The 23,154-nt window shown below is 41.5% G+C and overlaps 1 long non-coding RNA gene across 2 annotated transcripts in view; it reads right to left on the bottom strand.

Annotated features, from left to right (window-relative positions):
- Positions 1-4,304, bottom strand: part of LOC140510204 (uncharacterized) — a 32,417-nt gene extending 28,113 nt beyond the window's left edge. For both annotated transcript variants that reach the window (XR_011969143.1, XR_011969142.1), the window contains exon 1: positions 4,174-4,304. This is a non-coding gene — a long non-coding RNA (uncharacterized lncRNA). The remainder of the gene's footprint in view (positions 1-4,173) is intronic.
- Positions 4,305-23,154: the final 18,850 nt, after the last annotated feature.

Genomic DNA, 23,154 nt, shown 5'->3' with positions numbered 1-23,154 from the left:
ATGCTCCATTTTCCCTAGTAGCCAAACAGAATGTCAGTTGTATTAAAAAAAAAAAAATACCTAAGCATTCAGTGAGACCTTTGGCTACCTGGGACAGTGGAAAAATTGAAAGTTAAAGGGCAAGGGTTCAAAGTCTCCCTCTGCTGCTTATAATTTATGTGACTTTGGGTAAGTCATTCCATTTCTCTAATTCCTTCTCTGTTAAATAAATGAGTTGACTGGTGAGCCTCAGAATTTCTCTTCTCTTGCTGTTGGATAAGTAGATTATAGCTTGAAGTCATTATAGATAATCCTGCTATTAAAACTTTGGCTCTCAAGAGTGTAGGTAGGGATTAAAATCACCCCATTTTAGCTTTGATTCCATAATCAAAAAACAGATCAAATAAGTAGAACTGAGTATGAACAGAGCTCAAGCATCTTCTTAGAGAAATCAAGGCGGTTGTATGAGAGACATTATATCCTAAGCGATTTGTATGAAAGCAAGAAGCAATAGTAGAGCTGGGAGGAGAGATTCCAAGGGTCCAATCTGGAGAGATGGGGGCAAACATGGTATTTGAGAGGCAAAGGGAGGACTAGGCTGGGGGAAAAAGGAGGGAAATGAAGAAGAATCTCTGGTTCCATTTCATTATTAGTTCCTTGAGGTTAGGAACAATCATTTGTCTCTTTCTGTATCCCCAGCCCTCAGCACCGTGCCTGGCATGTGATAAATGATAAATGATTACTGACTGACTGACACTACAGGCATCCTAGAGGGAGCAGCCCAAGCCAGAAAACGTCAGATCTTTCCTCAGCTTTTCCTCCCAATGCCTGCTCACAAATACTATATTATTTTGTATTATTACACAGATTATTTCCAGGAAAATTAATCTTATCAAAGACACAAAGAGGCCAGAGGTTAACTAGACATACCTACAAATATAAGGTTAGGTAGAAGGCCTGACCTCTGCCCAGGAGTGAGGAAACTTCCTTACCAGAGGCTTAGAATAATCATGAACAAACTCAGAATTGTAGATCTAAAATAATCTTCCTTACAGAGAGGTGGCCCTTATGTGTCACTGCCCTCTAGGCTTTCAGAAGAGTCCATTATTGGAACAATGTTAAAATAGAATCATAAACTTAGAACCAGAAGGAACTTTAGAGACCATCTTGTCCAACCCCTCTCTTTTACCAATAGGGAATCTGATGCTCGGAGAAATGTATTGATTTGTCAAAGTCAGAGGAGGTCAAGAAGCCAGGCTACAACCCGAGGCCTTTTGACTCCAGCACCAGAACCCTTCTTTGGGTTTTGGTTGCAATTTCAGTATGTGCTACCAAGGATAGAATTCCTGGCTCAAAGGATATGATGGTTTGGGTCATTTTTACCACATGTTGCCACATCGCTCTCCAAAAAGAATCTACAAGTGTGTAATTCCACCAGATCTGAACGAGTGTGCTGGGTTTTTCACAACCTCAACAGCACTGAATTCAGTTGCTTTTAATTATATTCTGCAAAAGCTAAACTCTCTGAACTCTCTACCATCTCTGCCTCTCCTTCCTTTGCCTCCAGTTTCTTAATTCTCTGAGGTCTGACACCCCACCACCCCCCTTACACACACACACTTCTTTCAACTGAAACTCTGCTCTCTGGAGTTCCCAATGATCTCTGCATTGCCAAGTTCACTGACTTTTTCTTGATCCACATCCTTCTTGACTTTTCCATGGTCTTTGTCACTGTTGATCATCCTTTTCTCCTTGATCCTCTCTCTCCTTTTTTCTTTGTCTCTCTGCGTCTCTGTTTGGTGACCCTACCCTCTTCTTGATTCTCCTATTTGCCATCTCACTACTCTTGCTCTGCCTCCTTTGCTGGATTTTTATCCAGGTTGCACCCGCTAACCCTGGGTGTAACCCTGTCCCCAACATCTCTTCTTCCTCTGCAATATTTCTGTTGATAGGTTCCCATGGATTCAATTATCAAATCTATTCAGATGATTCTCAGATCCATTTCTCCAACCCCAGTCTCTATCTCCTACCTCTAGGCTCACATCGCTATTTGCCTACTAGATATCTCAAATTGCATGTCTAGACCTCTTAAACTCAACATCTTTTACCCAAACTCATTATATTTTCCCCCAAACACTACTTCCTTCTGTATTTTCCTGTTACTGTAGAGGATATTACCTCACCCCTATTGTTTAACCTGTTGCTAAGACCTGTTGATTTTACCTTCACAACAACTCTTGAATATGTCCCCTTCCCTCCCCTGACACTGTCACCTCCCTGGTGCAGATTCCACAACTGCTGGTTGGTCACTCTGCCTCAAGTCTCCCCCACTACCTTTGATTTGCTGCTCTTGCAATCTGATTGTCCTACAACTTTTCCCCACCCTTAAATCAATAAATTCCAGTGGCTCCCCATAACCTTAAGGATTAAATAGAAAATGTTGTGTTTGGTCTTTAATGCTTTTCAAAACCTGACTGCTTCCTACTTTTCTAGACTGCGAAAGTCTGGAAAATGTCTTACTCTCCTCCAAGGACTGTGGGGTCCAGTGACTCTGGCTTCCTCACAGTTCCTCACATAACATGCTCTCTCAAACCATGCATTTTCAGACAATGGGCCAAGCCTCTATTTCTCTTCCTTCTCATCTTTGCCCTGTGACCTCCAGATTACTTCAAGTCTCAGATAGAGGCACCTTAATTCTAATGCCTTCCTTCTGCTATTATCTGCCATTTATTGCTTGTCTGTGGGCTTCCCCATTAGACTGTGAGGTCCCTGAGGACAGGGGCTGTTTTAGCCTTTCTTATATCCCCAGACCTAGCACATCACAGTCAATTCATAAACGTTGATTGACTTGAATTGACCATGAATCCATTACGAACCAGGAGTTAACTACTGTAACTTTTTAACAGTTAGAGTTGCTTATTGTATATTTTTGATGTCACGTTTTTATCTGGGGTATCTGCAGTGCTCAGCTGCATTTTCACAAGTGTTTTTCCTTCTTCCCTTTTAAGGTATCCTGTCTCTGCATTAGAAGCAATAGTCCCCCTTTCTATTTGTGTGGCACAAACTTAGCATTAGAAGAAAACTGTCAACTAACATGCCACAATGTCAACGAGGCCACGAACAGTGCCCACCACAACCCAGGCCCTTGTCACTGCTCTGCATTTTCTATTGTGGGAGTTGTGGTGTAACTATCAGGGCTGTGGAGCAAAATGGGAAATCTAATGGCCTCCAAAAGAACTGACAGACCTATTGGAGGAGAGGAGCATCTAGAGAGGACAGCGAGGTGTAGACACATTCTGGGGAACTTGGACTGTCTCACATCATTCAGGGTCCTTGATGAGTAGATATGGGAGAGGGGCAGGAGGGCAGGGCAAGACATTGGAGAAAGTCACAGGGAAAACTTAGTTTTGAACTGGACCTCCCCCACCTGTGATACTGACTTTGTCCACAACCTTCCTTGGACACCACAGAGCTATAACTGTTTTTGCATCTGGGGTGAGTGGCCAGGCCAACTAGATATAAGTTCACATGGAATGCCACTGGTTTGGAGAGGAAGCATACCCGAATATGACTCAAAGTTTCTCAGGTACTAAATGAGAAGGCAGAGTACTTAGAATAAGGATGTCACTGAATGGAAATACCCAGAAACCTCTAAATTTGTCCTTTTTTCTCCAATCACCCTGCCCTGGTTACAACTCTCCTCATCTCTCACAAACAGTAGAGACAGAAACCACTTTGAGCTTTGCCTTATTGATTCTCATTATTGATTAGTCCTGAAACCAGTTTTTATGAGGCCCCTCACTGAACTGCTGAGCCAATTAGTCTCCCCAAAGTCTTAGACAAACAAAAAGCTTGAGGGTCATGGTTTCCATTAATTTAATTCTCAAGACATGAAATATATGCTTTTAAATTATGTTTGTAGAAACAAAAAAAGAAAGGATAGTGATGAGATATAGAAAACATTCAAAGAAGAATGACTGGGATAGTAAAGAACCTTGAATTCAAATTATATGAAAACCATTAAATGAATTTAGTGCATTTAGTTTGGAGAAGGTAAGACTTACAGGACACATAACCAACTCCAGATATTTTAAGGGAGGCCTCATGGAAAATAATAACCAGATGCTGAGTGGCATGGTGAATAGAACCTGGAGTCAGGAAGACCCAAGTTCAAATTCTGCTTCAAACACTTACCTTTTGGGTGACCTTGGGCAAATCACTTAACTTCTGTTTACCTCAGTTTCTTCATCTGTAAAATGGGAATAATAACAGCACCTCCCTTCTAGAGTTGTTGCAAGAATCAAATAGCTGTAAAGTGCTTAACACAGAGCCTGGGACGTAGTAAACATTGCATAAATGTTTGCTATGATTATACAATATTGTTAGCAAGAATCTTAGCTGAGAGGTGGAGCCATGAGATGCTTGAAGAGGAAAGAAAAGGTGAGTGGGATAATGGCTCGGTTAGGTAAGATTACTGAACATAGGTTTGTATTGGCCCCAGCCAACATGGTTTTATGATTTTCTCCAGCTTCACTCGACTGGTCACATGTGAGTTGGAGTGAAGGAAGCAGATGGTCAGTGCATCCCAGAGCTGAAGCTTGGCAGGGCAATACTGGTGATAAGATAAGGCGGCAAAAGATTCAAGAGAAGTCAGTATGGAGTGCAACCATTCCCCAAGGGGTCAAGATGGGAAAGAGAAGAGAGTGAAGCCAGTGCATGGATGAGGTCCTGAGGAAAAGACTGGAAGTGGGAGGACAGAATTAGAGGTCTCTGTAAGGACAAAGAACAGGGTTTGGGAGGAGATTTAGACTCATTAGAAAGTGACCTTCTGGAGGGCAGAGACTGTCTTTTGTCATTTTTGTGTGTGAATCCCATCAATTAGCAAAATGCCCAATACTTTGTAAATGTTTGATAAATGTCAGTGATGAATGAATTGATTGATTAACTGAGGTAAGGAAATTTCATGAACATGGAAATGGTATATTTTTGGATGATGGCTGGTGATGGGGGAAGGGATCATCCATATGTATGCCAAAGTTTCCTGGTATGAAGGCAGGAGTTGAGGGAGGAGAGAAATACTGCAAGCCAGGAACTGATCTCATTGAGGAAAGAACATTCCAGAGATTGTTAAACAACTAGTAGAATTTTCATTGGTGGTAGACACAAATTGAGTGAAACTTTGAGAAGGAGGGGTTAGTGAGTGATGCAGTACAAGGTAAACTTGGAAGTTGCAATAGGGAGTAAGGATGATTGCAATTCCTTCAGCTCAATCAGTAAATCAAGAGGAATGAGGGAAAGTGTAAAAGGCACTAGAAAGGGTAGTCAGGGAGATTGTGCCATCAGTAGGGAACTACGTCTCAGTGAAAGCCAGAAGTAGAAAGGAGTGGGAAAGAAAAAGATTTAAGATGAAAGTAAGTTTGTTATCTATGGAGCGAGAATCTCAAAGACTACAGGGAAAGGGAGCTTGAGAGTGGGAAATGGGAGGGGGTAGGTTAAAGGAGCAGGAAATTAGGGAGCAGACAGTAGGGAAAGAAAATGGGGTTTGAATAATGACAGAGGGTTCAGAATCACTGGGATGGGAAGGGCATGACTGGGTGGGAGTTTGTTAACGAGTTCACATGGATTATTAATATCACTAGGGGTTTGGCCTCAGGGTAGAGTCCTCTCAGGATGTTAGGCAGCTCAAGTTGGCGGTGCTCGGGGAGTGCCAGTGAACTGATGGAACTGCATTTCTCTCCTATCCCCACAGGCAAAAGAGGTCAAAAGAAAGCAAAGGGAACGAGATGGAATGGTGTCTTTCTGTCCCCTACAGGCAGGAAGAGTCCCCTGCAGATAGGAAGACCCCAGCCTAGAAGACCATCAGAAGCAGGAAGGGGCCAGTTTGGGAGACTATGCATGAGCCTGAGTTAGAGGTTCTGAAAGCAATAAAAGAGTCTATGGATGTCTGTATCCTAACCATTTAACTGCAAAATGCAGTCATTTATCTACCTATGAAGTATTCTACAGACTCTCAAATATTAGAATAATATTAAAATGATAATGCTTATCTAGCACTTTAAGATTCCTAAAGAAGTTTACTTATATTGTTTCATTTCATCCCCGTTTGATTTCATTGTCCCTGTGAGGTAAGGTACTATTATTCTCATCTTACAAAGAGAAAATTGAGGCTAAGGAAGTTGTCCAGTAAATGACTAGCTAGTGAGTTTCTGAAGCAGAATTGGAATTCACGTCTTTGTTTTACTCAAAGTTTTTAACAATTTACCTTCAAATCATTTCTCTCTGAATTCTATCAAAGAAAAAGATAAGATGGATAAAATAATAGTAGTAATAACTGGTATTTGTAGTGTTCTAAGATTTTCTTTGGGCATATTTGATTCTCACAACAACCTCATGAAGTAAAGATTACAGTCGTGATTATTCCCATTTTATAGATTCTAAAGATTCTATTCAATTGGAACAAGAAATTCAGGCTAAGGGGTTAGTTTGACTTGCCCATGGTCACACAATGAGTAAGTAGCAAAGAAGTCATTTGTGGAATTTCTCTGATCATCTGGTCTATTTAGTACCAGAGATTTAGAGCTGGAGGTAGAACTGCAGAGGATGCCTGGTCCAGTCCCTTATTTTACAGATAAGACCCAGAGAAATGAGATCACTTGCCCAAGGTCACCCAGAATCAAGATTTGAACCCAAGACCTCTAACTACAAATCCAATAGTTTCTCTCCACACTGGGTTACTCTTTTGACTTGACTCGATCAGTTATTTCAGTCAGTAACAGCATTTGGAGTGATTTTATTTTCTCCTTAAATTGACCTCTTGACTGGATAACCCAAATCATCAGATTATCTAGCAACCCACAGATATAGTCCAAATTAGTTTATTCAGAGACAGTCATTTTTCTTATTTGGTAATCTCTGCCTTTTAGCACCTTGAACTTCTGCACAATATCATCATTGCTCATAGCTGCTCAGACACTGAGAGTATCTTCCCTTTTTTTTTTTTTTTTTGCAAATCAGAAAAAACATGGCATGCGGTTTTCTGGGCAGCAAGGTAGACCGTCTCCTTCTCTCTGCATATGGCTTAGGGGTCATTATCAAGGACTCTGGTGGGGGCCTGGTTGATGGATACCCGATACTTTTGGCTATGGAGAAGAAAAAAAGGCAGAGGTCCAGGAGGTACTTGTAGGACATGTGCAGAATTTGATGAGAAGAACATAACAGGCATGGGTGTGAGTGACTCAGAAATGGGAAAGCAAATGTTCCATTCACGATCTCTGTACTTCAGCCCTTGACTCTCCATTGATAGCTCTTGGTTGCTATTTTGCTAAGCCTTGTTTCGACATCTCTCCTGGATCCAAGCTCTGACTCGGTCACTTATTAGGTGTATGGCCTTGAGTAAATCATTTCACCCCCTGGACCTTCATGTCTCCAGCTGTAAGATGAAGGGGCTGCATTCTATCAGGGAAGGTCCCTCCAAACTCCATTTATCCTTTTGGACAGCTAATACTTACCTTTGAGAATTTATTGGCTAAGCTTAAAATTTTAACTTTTCAATGAAAACATAGTAAGTTTTGAGCTACAAACCGCAGACTCATCCAAAAAGATTCCTATCAATTTATAGTCCATAGTTTATCTAGAGGCAGCTGGGGGGTTTAATGGGTAGAGTCCCTCTTTGCCTGAGAGTCAGAAAGACCTGAGTTCCAATGCTAACTTCTCAGACATTCACTAGCTGTGTCACTGGGTAAGTCACAACCTCTCAGACTTAGTTTCCCAATCTGTAAAGTGGAGATAATAATAGCACCTACCTCCCAAAAGTTGGTGTGAGAATCAAATAATGTATACATGTACATATATATACTCACATACACATATGGTTATGTTGATGTAATTTGTATTTTATATTTTTACAATTATATAGGATATATTATATATAATTATATTACGTGATATTATAGTATTTTATAAATCTCAAAGTACTACATGAAGCTAGTCACAATAATAATAGATTATTATTAATAACATTTGTTATTATATACTTCTTTTTCCTTATGAAATGCAGCTTGCTGAGAGAAGGAATTACTTCATTATTTATGTTAGTATCCCCAGCACCAGTGTCGGGCACATAGCAGGCACTTAACAAATACTTGTCAATTGATTAACCTTGGACAAGTTAATTTAACCTCTCTCAGCCTAAGTTTTTCATCTATAACACGAGGGTAACAATTTCACCTACTTCTGAGGCCCACACAGTTCAGGGTAGCTAAAAGTCAAAGATCTACTACTGAGGACCGAATAAAGGACTACATGCATCTAAACATATGTACATACATATACACACATATACATATATGCATATATATGGTGCTTTGCCAACTTTATAGCACTATATGACTGGCAACTATTATCACCCGTATTGTTATTATCTGGAAGTGTCTCCCCCATTAGAATATAAGTTGCCAACAAGCAGAAATTGTTTCATTCTTCATACTTGTATCCCCAGTCCTTACCCAGTGCCTGGCACTAGTGGTTAGAGATACTTGTTGGTTGATTATTTACAGGTGATTGAGAATTGGGAAGGTGGAAGAGACCAAAGTCATATTATACATGCCTTGAAAATGTTTTTATTTCCAACGAAAAGTAAACAAAAATGAATTGTAAATTAATGAGGGATATAACCTCCCAGGATCCTTGCGCCGCTCAAAGCAGATATATATGTAAAGCAGGATGGAAGCTTGTTTTCCAACAAGTGTTTCTTTTTTCCAGAATGAACCATGTGACTAAACTATCAATGTAGCACCTGGACAATAAGGATGCCAGGGACCTAGATGAAAGCAACAGACAGAGGAGAGGACCAAGGAGGATGGGAGTCCACCCTCCAAGTGGTCCAGCGACCGTTGTCAAGTGCCACTCCATCCAGGTTAAGAGCAAAGTCACTGAGGACACCAGGCTGCTCCCATGGCTTCAGGCCAACCTAGACCAGCCCCAAGTATGTCCACAGATTTCCTGATGAGACTTGGCAAGAGAGGCTTAAAGGGAACCTGGAAAAGAAATGGTCTTTTGAAGAGTGTCCAATACGTTCCCCATGGGCCACTTTACACGGCAACATCAAACTGGCTAAAAATGTCCAGGAACTAGGTAGGAACTAGGTCATGCTCAGAGATCTGTGGCCACCCTCCAACCTCCCCAAACTCCCACCCTATCTTCAAACAGAAAGGCAGGATCAAAGCCTCAGGCAGGGAGAGGGGAAAGCACTCTCGGGTATTTAAAACAAACAAACAAAGAGCCCACCTCATGCCTACTCTTTTCATGTTAGGCAGCCAAGAAATAATACACACAACCTGGGTCACTGAACATTAATCTCAGGCGTTCTTTTGACACCTAGAATTGGGAGGCCAACATTCTGTCTCTGCACGTGGGCTCATGAGGAAGTCCACGGGGTAGCTCTTGACTCTTAATGGGGGCGTTTTCCAGGAAAGAAAAAAGGAAGGAAAGAGATACAGAGGAAGGAAAGGAGGGAGGGAGGAAGGAAAGGAAGGAGGAAGGGAGGAAGGAAGGGATGAGGGAAGGAAAGGAAGAAAGGAAGGAAAGAAGGAGGGAGGGAAGAATGAAAGAAAGGAAGGATAGAGGGAGAGAGGAAGAAAGGGAGGGAGGAAAGAAAAGACAGAGGGAGGAAGGGAGGAAGGAAAAGAGGGAGAGAAGGAAGATAAAAATAAGGATTTATATAGCACCTGCTAGTTCCCAGTCCCTGTGCTAAGTGGGTCACAAATAATATTTTATTCGATCCTCACAACAACCCTGAGGTAGGTGCTGTTATTATCCCCATTTTACAGATTGAGGAAACTGAGACACAAAACTCAGTGATTTGCTCAGGTTCACACAGCTAGTAAGTATCTGAGGCTGAATTTGAACTTATAGTTAAGAGATTCTCTTTTGAGTGAGAGAATAGTTTTCTGACAGCTGCTGACTGCTCTCTCCTGCATGAGGCTTTTAACTTGTAAGAAACATCTCCTTCTTAGCCATGAAATGCAGAAATATACAAATACTGGATCTATGATATTGTTGGTTCAGAGAGTTCTCTGCATGAAAGATCATTTTATCTCAATGTATCTTACTGTATCTACTGACACTGACATGGTAGAACATCAGTATCCAAAAATGGCTTGTCAAAATAGAACACTGAGGTGACTCTAATATGTTGAAATTTAGTAGAGATAAAGGTAAAGTCTCACACAGGCTTAAGAAATAAATGTCCTATGAACAAAATAGGGGAGGCATGGTAAAATAACAGTTTGAAAAAGATCTGAGAGTATTGGTGGGCTACAAGCTCAATGCAAGTCGGTAGTGTGCAATGGCAGCCAGAGATAACGAGTACATAGATGGTGATCTTGGACGGCATCAAGGGAGTAAAACTGCCAAGAATGAGATCATCCCAATGTACACTGAAGAACACATCTATTCCCATTGGGCTCAGCTCTGGATATCACATCATAGGAAGGACATTGACTGCCTGGTGGGTTTCCAGAGGAGGACAACCAGGACAGTGAAGGGGTCTGAGTTTATGCAATATGGGGATGGGGTGGAGAAACTGGAGAGATTTAGCTTAGGGAAAAAGAGTTCCAAGGGGGAACAGAATAGCTGGCCTCAAGTAATAAAAAAAAAAAAACTACCTTAGAGAGAAGGAATTAGACTTTTGTTTGCTTGCTTGAGTGACTGGCCCAAACTAGGCGGTGCAGTGGTTAGATCACTAGGCTTGGAATCAGGAAACTTTGTGGTTGTTCTGTCATTTTCAGTCGAGTCCAACTCTTTCTGACCCTATTTGGGGTTTTCTTGGCAAAGATACTGCAATGGTTTGCCATTTCTTTCTCCAACTCATTTTATAGATGAGGGAGCTGAGGCAAATAGAGTTAAGGGACTTGTCTAGGGTCACACAGTTTATAACCATGTGAGACCAGATTTGAACTCAGGTCCTCTTGACTCCAGGTTCTACTCTCTGTGCAGCCTTGCTACCCAGAAGTAATGAAGATTTCAGTTCAAATCTGGCCTCACACACTTCCTAGCTGTATGATCCTGGGCAAGTCATCATTCTCCATCTGTCTATTTCTTCCTCTCTAAAATAAGGTTGGGAGGCTCAAATGAGATAATATTTATAAGGTGCCTAGTAGAATACCAGCTACATAGTAGGAACTTAATAAATGCTTGGTTCCTACTTTCCTTTCTTCCTTCCTTCCTTCCTTCCATAGGGCAGAACTAGAAATAAGAAGTGGAAATTGCAAAGATGCAGATACAGGTCAAAGTAAGGAAAAGCTTCCTGAAAATTAAAGCCAGATAAAAGCAGAATGAGCTGCCGTGAAAAGTAGGAGTTTTTCCCATAGAAGATTACATGTCATCTTGGGGAGGGAATGGGGAGGGAAGGGGAGAAAATTTGGAATTTATGGAAGTGATTGTTGAAAAGTGAAAACAAATAAATTAATAAATTTGGAATATAAAATAAAGTGCTGGTACAACATTCCCAGTTTATTTTTAAAAAATAGTAGGGGTTTTCTGGGACCGCAGCGGAGGACCACTTCTCAGTCAGGGCAGGAAGAGATTCATCCAGAGGGATTGTTTGGATTTGAGAGTCAGGTAGGTCCATCCATCTGAACGGCCGTATGTGATTGGCTGATTCTTTCTGATGGCACATCCAGTATTTTAACCAAGAGACCATGTAGACCCTCCTCCTGGAGCAAGGCAGGGGAGGAAGGGCAGCAGTGGATTACAGAGCATGCAGGGGACAGAAAACCCTTTGGGAAGGTGTCATCCAGTACCTTCTAAATTTATTATACTGAGGAAAAGATTCAACTACCCCAACCTATGGTCCTAGAAATTTATGAGAGGCAGAGACAGATACGCAGACAGACAGACAGACACACACACACACACACACACACACACACACACACATAGAAAGAGACACAGACAGAGACAGATAAATAGACAAAGACAATGAAACAGAGGGAGACCAAGTCAGACAGAGAGACAGAGACAGAGATTTGAGAAAGAGGAAGGCTATATGCATGCAGAGGATTGGGGACAGGAAGAGTGGTACAAAAGAGAGGGAGAAGAAAAGGTGTTTAACCTGTGTCCCCTGAGCTTTACCCCATTCCTTCTTCCCTGAGTCTTTCCAGAGGAACTGGTGACTGAGGTGTCTCACCACTCCCGGGACTCATTCTCTCTACCACTACAACTCAACGTCCCAGGCATAAGGATGTCCTAGTTGAGCTGCGTTCTGCCAGAGTTGACCCAACTGGAGTGGAATGCATTCCTTGTTGTCGCCATTTTGTGGTTCTAACCCCACCTCCACCCTCCTCAGAGTCAGAAGAAAACAACCACCTTCTCCAGAGACTTTCAGAATTCCTCCCTGACAGCTGGGACTGGGGCTGCATTCAGAAAAATATCAATGAACTCAAAAATGCCCAGAGAAGAGCAATCAGTCTGGCTAAGAGATTTGAGCCCATGACATACAAAGGTTAGTTAAGGGAACTTGGGGGAAGGGGGCTACAATGCCTGTCTTCAAGTATTTGAGGGATGGTTCTATGCAAGAGGGATCTGATTTGATCTCTCTATCCCAGAAGACACAACTAGGAGTCATGGATAGAACTTGTAATAAGATAAAGTTAGGCTTGATGTCATAAAGAAATTAAAAATCAGAATATTTTAAAAGTGAAATGGACTTGAAAGGGGGAGAAGAAAAGGGAGGGGCAGGTCTCCCTCCTTGGAGATCCTTATACCTAAGCAGCATCTGGGAGGTGTAGTGGATAGAACTCTAGACCTGAAGTCAAGAAGACCTGAGTTCAAATCCAGCTTCAGATACTTACTCCTTGACCCTGGGCAAGTCACTTCATTTCTGTTTACCTCAGTTTCTTCATGTACAAAATGGAGATAATCTTCACAAAGTTGTTGCTACGATCAAATCAGATAGCATCTGTAATGGCTTATCACAGTGCCCGGCACATAGCAGGTAATACCTCACACCTTTACAAAGAAGTGGGTTGAGCAGGGACATTGTAGTGGGGATCCCTTTTCAGGGATGTGTTAGGCTGCTTATTCATTGAAGTTTCTCCAAGTCCCCAAGTTCTATGATTCTTCCTTTCCCTCTGCTCTCTGGGCCCAAACAGCTGGAGTTCTGTAGGATCTGTCCCAGGGTCCCTAAGGTAGGAAGCTGCTGGAACATGCCCTGTTCCCCTGTCCTTTCCCTCAGGATATGTGCCCCCCCACTCCCACTCCCCAATACTTACATGAAAGATTACTTTTATGTTTCTTTAGACTTGGCTTTCTCTAATCATGTCTTCCAGTGTGCTGTGTTTTCTCGGTGAAGATTTGGAAAGGGATTTCTTCAACCTGAGATGTTATTAGAGCAGGGAAATTCCCGGGATAGAAGCTCTCTCTACCTGATGCTGTCATTCTCTCAAACCTTGTAACTTAGCCTCAGTTGCCTGGGTCCCGTAGCCAGTAAATGACAACTGTCTTGGCAGAAACCAGATTGAGGGTAGCCAGTGGCTTCAAACCCATCAGGAAGTTGGGGGATGTCTACCTCAAGCATGTAAAGACTTTCCCAGGTGGAATAGCAGATGAGAACAATTTGTTTCAACAGCTATGAAGGTGCCTGAAGCTGGCACTGTGGAATGCCAAGAGCTAGGTCAGACATCGAAAGTGCCAGTCATCCTGGGCCATCTCCAGTCATCCTAACTTTTGTCCTGCCCCTGAACTTCAATGACTCTAAAAGACAGAGTGAGGCTAATGCCTTTGTGTAAGTCTGCCTCACTTAAATCCAATTCGGGCATCAATCAGTCAAAACATCACCCCCACGAGGTCATTGGTCCTCTTAGAAAACAAAGGACAAACCACAAATAACCACAGATGATAAAGGCAAGATTTAAATGAAGGTCTCCTTGATGCCCACACTGCTTCGTCTTACTTCGTGTCCTTTCCACATTGTGGTGAAGCTAACTTACCTTCTCTGGAACCCCAAGTAAGACAGGGATGACCCAAACTATAAGGAGTCAGAACCCTGATTCACAGTGTTCTGTTCTAACTACCAAACAACACCACTTCAGGCTAAAACATAAACTGAGGACAGCAGGATTTCCATTACTATAACCTTAAAAATAGCCTCTGAAATGATGCTTAGAAATTGTGCTTCTGTCAGTCTCTTAGCTGCCATGGTAAAGGCTTTCTCAAAAGGAAAACTGCTGAAGGAGGGAAGGGGGAGACACAGACTGCTTTATCATTATGTTTACTTCTCTGTGAACCTGTGTTCCTCCTGTTGAAAAAGCCCAAACACTGCCTAACACTTCAGAGCTAGAAATTGCTTTCAACGTGAATGTGTTTCTGTTGCTTCCTACTTTCCCATCTTCTCATGATTCTCCCTGATGATCACAGTTCAGTGGTTGTAAAAAATAAACCTGCTATCCTGGCTTGCATACAATTAGTTCTAAATGTGTGGTGTATTTTCAATAGCAGGATGCACATTTGGATTCAAAACACTTAAAGCCTTGGCTCTCCCTACCCTTTTATGGCTCTGTCACTTATGAAGCCACCACAGCAAATATTTTATGTGGCAGTGACATTAAAATATAACACTGATGATAAAGAAGCATGTTTTACAATGTGAATTGCAAGGTACAGTAATGAGGCTTACATTCTGACAGCCATGCAGTGTCTCTGTTTCTCAAAGACTGTGATATAGAGAGCCTAAGGCATGTGTTATATGACTAATGAAGAGGGCAAATAAAGCACTTTTGTTGACCAGTATGGCCTAAGTTTAGGGAACAGAGTGATCTTGACTGCTGATGGAATTAATGGCTTTTACCCCACTTTCCACCAATGGTCACAAATGTTGGTTGAAATGCCTTATGTTCCTAATTAATATGCTCCATGGTTGGTCTAGTAGAGAAAACACATTGGTGGGGGCTCCTGATTTATGTATTTGAATATGTACTGACATACAAAGTGTCTCAAACTGATATAGCTTTTGAAATGAAGGAAGGAAAGAAATGAAATAAGAACATGATAATATGAACCTGGATCTCTGATCAGTCTATATCACAAGACTTTTTGTAGTCAGCTGCTTTTGGTACAGAGGAATACTTCCATGTTATATACCATTTCAAAAGATAGACGAGAGAGAGAGAGTTTTTAAAAATAATGTTGAGAAAAAAGACTAGCCCTAGTCCATTATACAGCAAATACCAAGGATTGACCACACCACCCTCCAACCTTTACTGTTTCTAATTCCAGAAGCAGGATCTTGGCATCCATATCTCTTACATCCCATTTTTTTCAGATGTTCCCACAGTTGGGCTCCAAATGTCTTTGTTGTACTTACTATTGGTGTTTAAGAAAACTATTCCTGCTAGAAGCATCATATTACAAAACCAAAATTGCAGAGAATACAATTTATATTTATACATATTTCTTGTTGTCGTTGTTGCACTGGAAATGTCTTGCTAATCTGAGCCATTCTCTTTGGCCCCACATCTTAACAGGTCTTTGCTCTTCAGGGGATATTTTGTGGTTGTGACTGATCATGACTAGCCCCCAGATGCCAAAACCTAAGGGGCAGAAGCCACTGTGGGAGGCAGTATTTTGAGACATTTGTTGGTTGAGACACCACTTCTTTAGTGAAAGGATACATTTATCCACCAAGGAGATGTGTTTCAAATTGAAACTGAAATAGAGTGATGGTCTCCATATTATCCATTCCACTCTGCATTTTAGTGACACAAAGAAACATGTGTTTCGAGAGGGATTTAACTCCCTCATTTTATAGATGGGGAAACTGAGGCTCAGGACTCAAATTCAGATCCTCTGGCTCCAGATACAAATTCAGCTGCAGCATGTTGCCCCCCACACCCTTCTATATACAAGGTTCCCAAAATTGATGGCACCATTTGTTGTCCTTCATAACCAGAACTAACAGTCAGCCATAGTTCCAAAGGTTCATCAGCCATTTCCTCTTCTATAGTTTTATCTTGACAGCTGGCTTAGCCATCACTGATAATGATCAGTCATTCACAATTGTGCCAGTTGAAAATTGTGACTCCCCACTTAGCTGTTGGTTTCCACCTGGGGATCATCATAGGGACACATCATTCTCTATGTCATCATATTACAGTAAAGTCAAAACATTGTCTTCCCATAAATAATGTTCAGCAACAAACAAGCTCGGTTTTGTTTGGCCACCAATCCCTCTTCAAATCACTTCTTCTCCAACCTACTTTGCTCCCTTTCCACCATGAATTTCTCGATATGGTTAATATTTTCGTTTGTTGAATCATTCTAATTTCTTCGACTCAGTCACCCAACCCTTTTTCTACCCCTGCATCCTTGACAGATAATGGAAAAATATTTTTACTTTGTCAATAAATTCTTTTAAAAATGACTCAAAAATATTTACCTCTTCAGTTGATTGCATTAGGGAGTATATGGTTAATATGAAGACATTTGGGCTTTAGAAATACACATAGGCAGCCATGCAGAAGATAGATTAGAGTGAGAAGAGCCATGGTAGGAGGAACAATTGAGAGGTTATTGCAACATCATAGAAAAGAAATGATGAAGTCTTAAATTACAGTAGTGGCTATGGGAATAGAGAGAAGGGGACAAATATGAGAAATATGGAGATAAAAATGATAAAATTTATCAAGGGGTTGCTTGTATGGGGTAAGTGAGAATAAGGAGCTGAGGATGATCCCAAGGTTGCATACCAGGGAGAGTATGATTTTCTTGACAGTAATAGAGTTCAGAGGAGGGATAGGTTGGGAAGAGGGAAGACAATAAGATGGAATATGCAGTTTGAAATGCCCAACAGGTAATCAGTGATATGGGGTTGGAGCTTGAGAGAGAGATAATGGCTGAATACATAAATCTGACAGTCATTTGAATAGAGATGATAATTAAATCTATTGGAGGTGTTGAGATACTACAGAAGGGAAAGACAAGAGGGCCCAGAATGGAGCCTTGGAGGACATCTGCAGCTGGGTAGGTATGACATGGAAGAAAATCCACCAAAAGAAATTGAGGGGAGCTCAGACAAATGTAGCCATTTTGTACTAAAGTACACCCATAGATCATGTACAGGTAGGATTCTTCAGTAGTTTCCATTCCATGGAACACAAGATGAACTCCCGTAGCAACTTTGTCGTTCAACGTTGAAGAATATCTCACTTTGGAATAGCCCTGCAAAACATGCAGTTTCACTTGGTCGCATTATCCTGGACTCATCATTCCCCCTCAACCCTCTCCATATATCCAACCAGTTGTGAAATCTTGGTATTTCCACTTTCACAACATCTCTCACATCTGATCTCTTCTATCATTCCAGCAAGTCACCCCTTAGTTTTAGGCTCTGATGATTACAATAGCCTCATAATTGATCTGTCTCAAGTGTATCCCCACTCCACTCCATCCTACACACTGCTATCAAAGTGTATTTTCCTTATGTTCAGATTTAATCATGTTGTTCACCAACTCATTCAACTCCATTGACTTCCCATTTCCCCTAGGATGAAATATAAATCCTCTGATTAACTTGTAAAGCCCTATATATCTTGTCTCTACAATATCTAGCTTCATTGGCCATTATTCCCCAACTTACACTCTGCGATCCAGTCAAACTATGGGTGCCCCCAAGGTTCTTTCCTTGGGTCTCTTCCTTCTCCCTCTATACTATCTTTCTTGAGGATCTCAGTCCTCTAAGAGAAAAACTAGGAAGATTTTGACTCTTTAGTAGATTTCAAAAGCTGCAACTCTCTTATCTTCCTCTCTTGGAAATTTGTAGCATGTAAGACTCTCTTCCTGGGATTTCCCATAATGTATGTAGAAGGGAAACTACCCCAACCCAGGTAGAAACAGCAAATTGCTCATACCCATAAGTTGGGTCACATGCTCTTGACTTGAGTTAAATTATTGGACCTCTGACTTGTGTTTTTTGCTTTGCTTTTCTTAGTATGAGTAAACATTACTAACCAGAAGTCATGAGACAGACGTTTTCAGTCTTGGAAACAACTTTGTGAATTCAAGGGGACTGGAACATTTGACTTCTTTAGTTGGTGCTATCTGCCCTATGGGAACCACCAGTATTATTGACTACAGCATTTCTTGGAAGAGAAGACCCTTGACAGAGGGAAGAGCCAGAATATTTCTTGACTTAGCAGATAACATTGATTAAAACAGTTAAAGGTGAAGTGCCTATGAGAAAGATCTAGGAAACATTTCATGCTTTAATATTTCAGTATCACCCATCCTTATTCCCTTAACAGAGGATAACAATAGTAATGTTATTCCTGCTTTGTGACTCTTCTGTGTTGAGTATTTCTTTTGTGTCAAGTAAATAAATAGCTGTCCTATACTGGACTTACATTGTACATTTAGCAACTTTCAACTCTGCTTCTTAGAGAGACACAAAACATGAGACAAATATACATTTTAAGCTATTCTACTCAGGACTCCTGGGTGGATTGTAAATAGCTATAGACACTGAGAAAAGAAGCCTGAGTCCCCCTCTTTCTAAAGGTCAAGACCCCCCAGGACTGAACCCAGTGTGCCTAAGTCCAGAGATATAAGGATGACTTAGTAGAAGACAGAGAGGGTGAAGGACCTAGCACTCCTGAATCCAGCAGGAATTAAGAAGAATGATTTCTGAGGAGGAAAACCCTGGGAGGTAGAAAACATTCACTTGGGTCCATTTATTCTTGTAGGTGTGTTTATAGAAGGGACTCCATGGAAGAAAATTCTCAAATTCAGAAATAGGATCTCCTTCCATAAGCGGCTCTTTTCAGGGAAGGATGGAGTACTTTTGTTGGTCCATCTTAAATGTTCCAAACATTAGGTTTTTTTTTTTCTTTCTATGCAATTATGACCAAGCTTGGCCCTTAAGAAGAGATGAAAAATGCATTCCCTCCCAGCTTTGAAGATGTGGGAGATTTTAGGTATATAATATTGCATGCACCATCTCATTCAGTTGATGGGTTAATTAGTTTTATCAAACTGCTTTCTCCCCCCCCTCCCATATTTCCAGGGGAGGGGGAGTTGTTAGGGAAACAAAAGATATTAATTTTTAAAGAAGAATGTTTTTTCTACTTATTTCTTCTGAAAACTTCTGCTCTAAGTCAAGTGCTCATAGTTTCAAACATTTTGCCTAAAAATCCATGTAATTTCCTTCTTTAATAAATATATAAAATATAGTTGAGTGGTCTTTTATTGAAAATTGATACCAAGAAAGAGAAGGGATTCACCCAAGGACACATAGCCAGTTAGTTGCAGAACTCAGACTAGAACCTAGCTCTCTTGACTCCCAGTCCTTGTCTCTGTTCAATATACCCCACTGCCTTCCCTTTTCCCTCACTCCTCTTCATTACCCTATTGTTTTTCCATCATTCCCATCATTTTTCTCCCATTATACCTATCTGTCTCCTTTCTTCCACCCTCAACCCCATATTTCTTTTCTCTCTCCACCTCCCACTGTCTCTACATCATCCTCTTCATCCTGAGATCAGTCTTAGCCTTGTACTGAGCATTTTCCCTTGTAGACTTGAATGAGGACCTATCCCAAAACAAATCTTTCTCTTTTCCATCTCCTACTCTGAGCTGAAATCTCTCAGGTGCAGCAGAATTAAACTTTTCAGAAAGGAAAGAAGGAAGAAAAGAAGGAAGGTAGGAAGGAAGAAAAGAAAGAAGGAAGGAAGGAAGGTGGAAAGGGAAGAAGGGAGGGAGGAAGGAAGAATTAATTAACTAGTCTGCTTTTGCATATATATACATACATATATACATATACACATACATATACATATATACATATACACATACATATACATACATACATATATACATACATACATACATATATATAGTCATCCTCCAATGCCCCTGGTGTTGTGCCAATGATCCTAGGTTCTTGGAATCTCTGCTCATGTACTATGACCTCAAGGGTAGGGTGGAGAAAGTCCTGCCAAGTCAGAAAGGGGATGAGTATAGGCCCAAAGGATAGAGCTACTCTTGTCATCTGACAACCAGTCTGGCTAGGTTTGGAGACTGTCTGGAGCACAATAAGTTTTTCAGGCACAATTATTCTCAATTCAATTAAATAAACATTTTTCAAGGCATTGAACATTGTTGCTGGAAATGTTGTTCAGTTATTTTTCAGTCACGTCCTACTCTTCGTGACCCCATTTGGGATTTTCTTGACAAAGATACTGGAGTGGTTTGTCATTTCCTTCTCTAGGTCATTTTACAGATGAGAAAACTGAGGCAAACAGAGTTAAGCCACTTGCTTAGGGTCACATAGCTGGTAAGTATCTAAAGCTGGATTTTTGTCTTCAGGCAGGTACTTTATCTACTAAGCTGCCAAGTTACCCAAATGCAAATACAAATAAGAAAAGGAGAGTCCCTGCTCCCAAGGAGCTTACTGTTTAATGAGATATGACAAGGTACAAAAGGAGGCTGATGACGGAGGGCTACCAAGGAATACCAGGGACTTGGGGCATGATATTGGTGGAGTTGAACCCAGCAGAGCTGGAGAAGGAAAATGAAAAGTTATGTGAAGAGTTCTGAGTCCTGTCTAAGGAAGGGCTGGGGAGGGGAGAAACTTTGTTGCTCTGCCCCCCACCCTCCAATCAGAGTGGAGAGGCAGAGGAGAGAGCTGAGAAGGTATGGAGTATTCAAAGTTGAGTTGATCTGCCAGGTGATGAGATATCTGAGGATGACTTTACCCTGGGGGAACGTGTGATGTTTGTAGAGTTGAAACCAAGCAGCAAGAGCCTGGGATGGAAAATGAAATCTGGGAGTTTTAAAATGTCTTACAAGTAAGGAGAAGGGTCACACTAGGCTTCCATGGTGGGAGTACTCCCCTGAAAAAAGGCAAAGATGATGGATTATCGCAGTGTAACGGGGCCCTAGAAACACTCTGACATCCAACGCTGTCCACACACATTTTAAAATCCCTCCTCTTTCCATAATGTTTACTCTTTCTTCAAGAATTTGTAACCTATTAACGGGACCCCGAACACATGGAGGAGCGGCTCTGTCCACATTTGGAAAGCATAAATCTGGCCCTCTAGGAATCTAAGCGCTCTTTATGTGTTTTGTAAAGATGAGAACACTCTCCTTTGATATTAAGCAGCTCTTTAAACTTAGCGAGCTCTCCATTCCTTCAAATCCATTCCCTGCAAAGAGGTTTCCCAGTTCACTGGTGGATTTCACTTTGGACCTCATCTGCATCTTCCTGTCTTAGGGCCTTTCAGGAAAGCACACACAATAATTTCGAGCAAATCTCTCCTCTCCATCCAACAGAATGCTAAAGACACGTGCTCCCAGATGCAAAAGAAAAGAAATTTCTCTTTCTGGAATCTCTTGTCTGGACTCAGGAAACCAGGGTCTGAATTCTGATTCTGTGACCTGCCAAAGTCACTTTGACCTCTCCGGGTGTCAGTTTCCCCATTTGCAAAATGGGAGTTTAACAACATCTGCACCACCCATTTCACAGAGTTGTATGATAGATTAAGTGCTGGCCCTTGAGTCAGGAAGACCCAAGCTCAATTCCAACCTCACATACTTACCAGCTGTGCGTCCCTGGATAAATCACTTAACCTGTCTGCCTCCATTTCCTCAACTGTAAAATGGGGATAAGAATAGCATTTACCTCACAGGGTTGGTGTGAGATCAAATGAGATAATAATTGTAAAGCATTTAGCATAGTGTCTGGCATGTAGCAAGAGCTTTATAAACGGTAGCTACTGTTATTAATGCACAGTTCTTTGAACTAACGACATTAGCCTGGAAATGAAAACACTACACAGAGCAAAGTCCATGCTGGAGGCTGTCAGAGAGGCAAATGTTTGGCAGGAACAATGGCTCTTCTAGACTCCTTTTTCAGTGTATTACTGGTCACTCGAGGCTCTTCATCTGTGTAACCATGACTTCCACCCAACCCTTCTTCTGTCCTCCCCCACTCAATCAAATACTTTCTACTCTCCCTTCCCCTATTAAAACCTACTTCCCAAGAAGGGTCTGGTCAACTTATAGGATCACCGTATCTAGAAGTACAATGAATCTCAGTGGGTATCTTGTCTAATCTCATAATTTTATAGATTAGCAAACTGAGGCTGGTGGTAAAACAATGATTATCTAAAGATGTTCAACCTGCCCTTCAAAGCCAAGAGGATTTCGTGTCAATGTGGCATAGCAGATGGAGAGTCAGTCTTGGGGTCAGAAAGATGTGAATTCAAATCCTGCCTCTAACAGGAACTGGTTGTTTAACCCTAGATAAGTCATCTAACTTCCCACTGCCCCAAGAGTCTCTCAAAGGCTAAAAATTACTGATCTACATTGGAGGAGGAACTTCCCTATCTGGAAGTTCCCCATACTAATGAAATCAGAGATAAAGAAAAAAATAGCATAGTATATGTAGAAAATGCCTTTGTGTGTATAATACACACACCCACACACACATATATGTATGTATCGTCAAAACTAATGGCTTCATTAACAGACCCTAGGGAACTATAATGTATCCTCCATTGTTATTGAGTCATGTCCAACTCTTTATGACCCTATTTGGGGTTTTCTTGGCAAAGATACTGGAGTGGTTTGCCATTTTCTTCTCCAGTGGATTAAGACAAACAGAAGTTAAGTGATTTGTTCAGGGTCACACAGCTAGCTAGTGTATGAGATCTTCCTGACTCCCAACGCAGGCTCTATCCACTGAGCCAACTAGCAGCCTGTGCTTTCCATTACACAACTCAGGAGGAGAAAGTGAGGCTGGTGACCTTGTACAGCCCTCCCTCACTCAAAACAAAGTCAAGTGTAAGTCATGTCATCATTTCTCTGATGTCATGGTCCTCTTTTAAAACGAAGTACTAACACATTACGCCCCTACAATCTGAAACCGCAGAAACTCAGTAGGATTTGAGCCAGAAGTCTGAAGATAATAGGATAAATTGGAGGTAGGTTTAGAGAGAAGGCATAGAAAGGATAGGAAGATCTGGGAAGGGGCTCTTGCAGAAGGTGGGACTTGAAGGAAGCCGGGGAAGTGGGGACCGAGGTTAGAGAGAGGAAGTATGGACCCCTTAGAAGGGTGAGAGGCAGGAAGGTGGCTAGGGGAGGGAAATGGGACTCTTGGTCGTGGCAAGCTGAGATCATACA

The sequence above is a fragment of the Notamacropus eugenii genome, chromosome 6 (assembly GCF_028372415.1).
Source record: "Notamacropus eugenii isolate mMacEug1 chromosome 6, mMacEug1.pri_v2, whole genome shotgun sequence".
Lineage (NCBI taxonomy): Eukaryota > Metazoa > Chordata > Mammalia > Diprotodontia > Macropodidae > Notamacropus > Notamacropus eugenii.
Note: the sequence above shows the minus strand (reverse complement) of the source record. Positions and strands in the feature narration are given on the sequence as shown.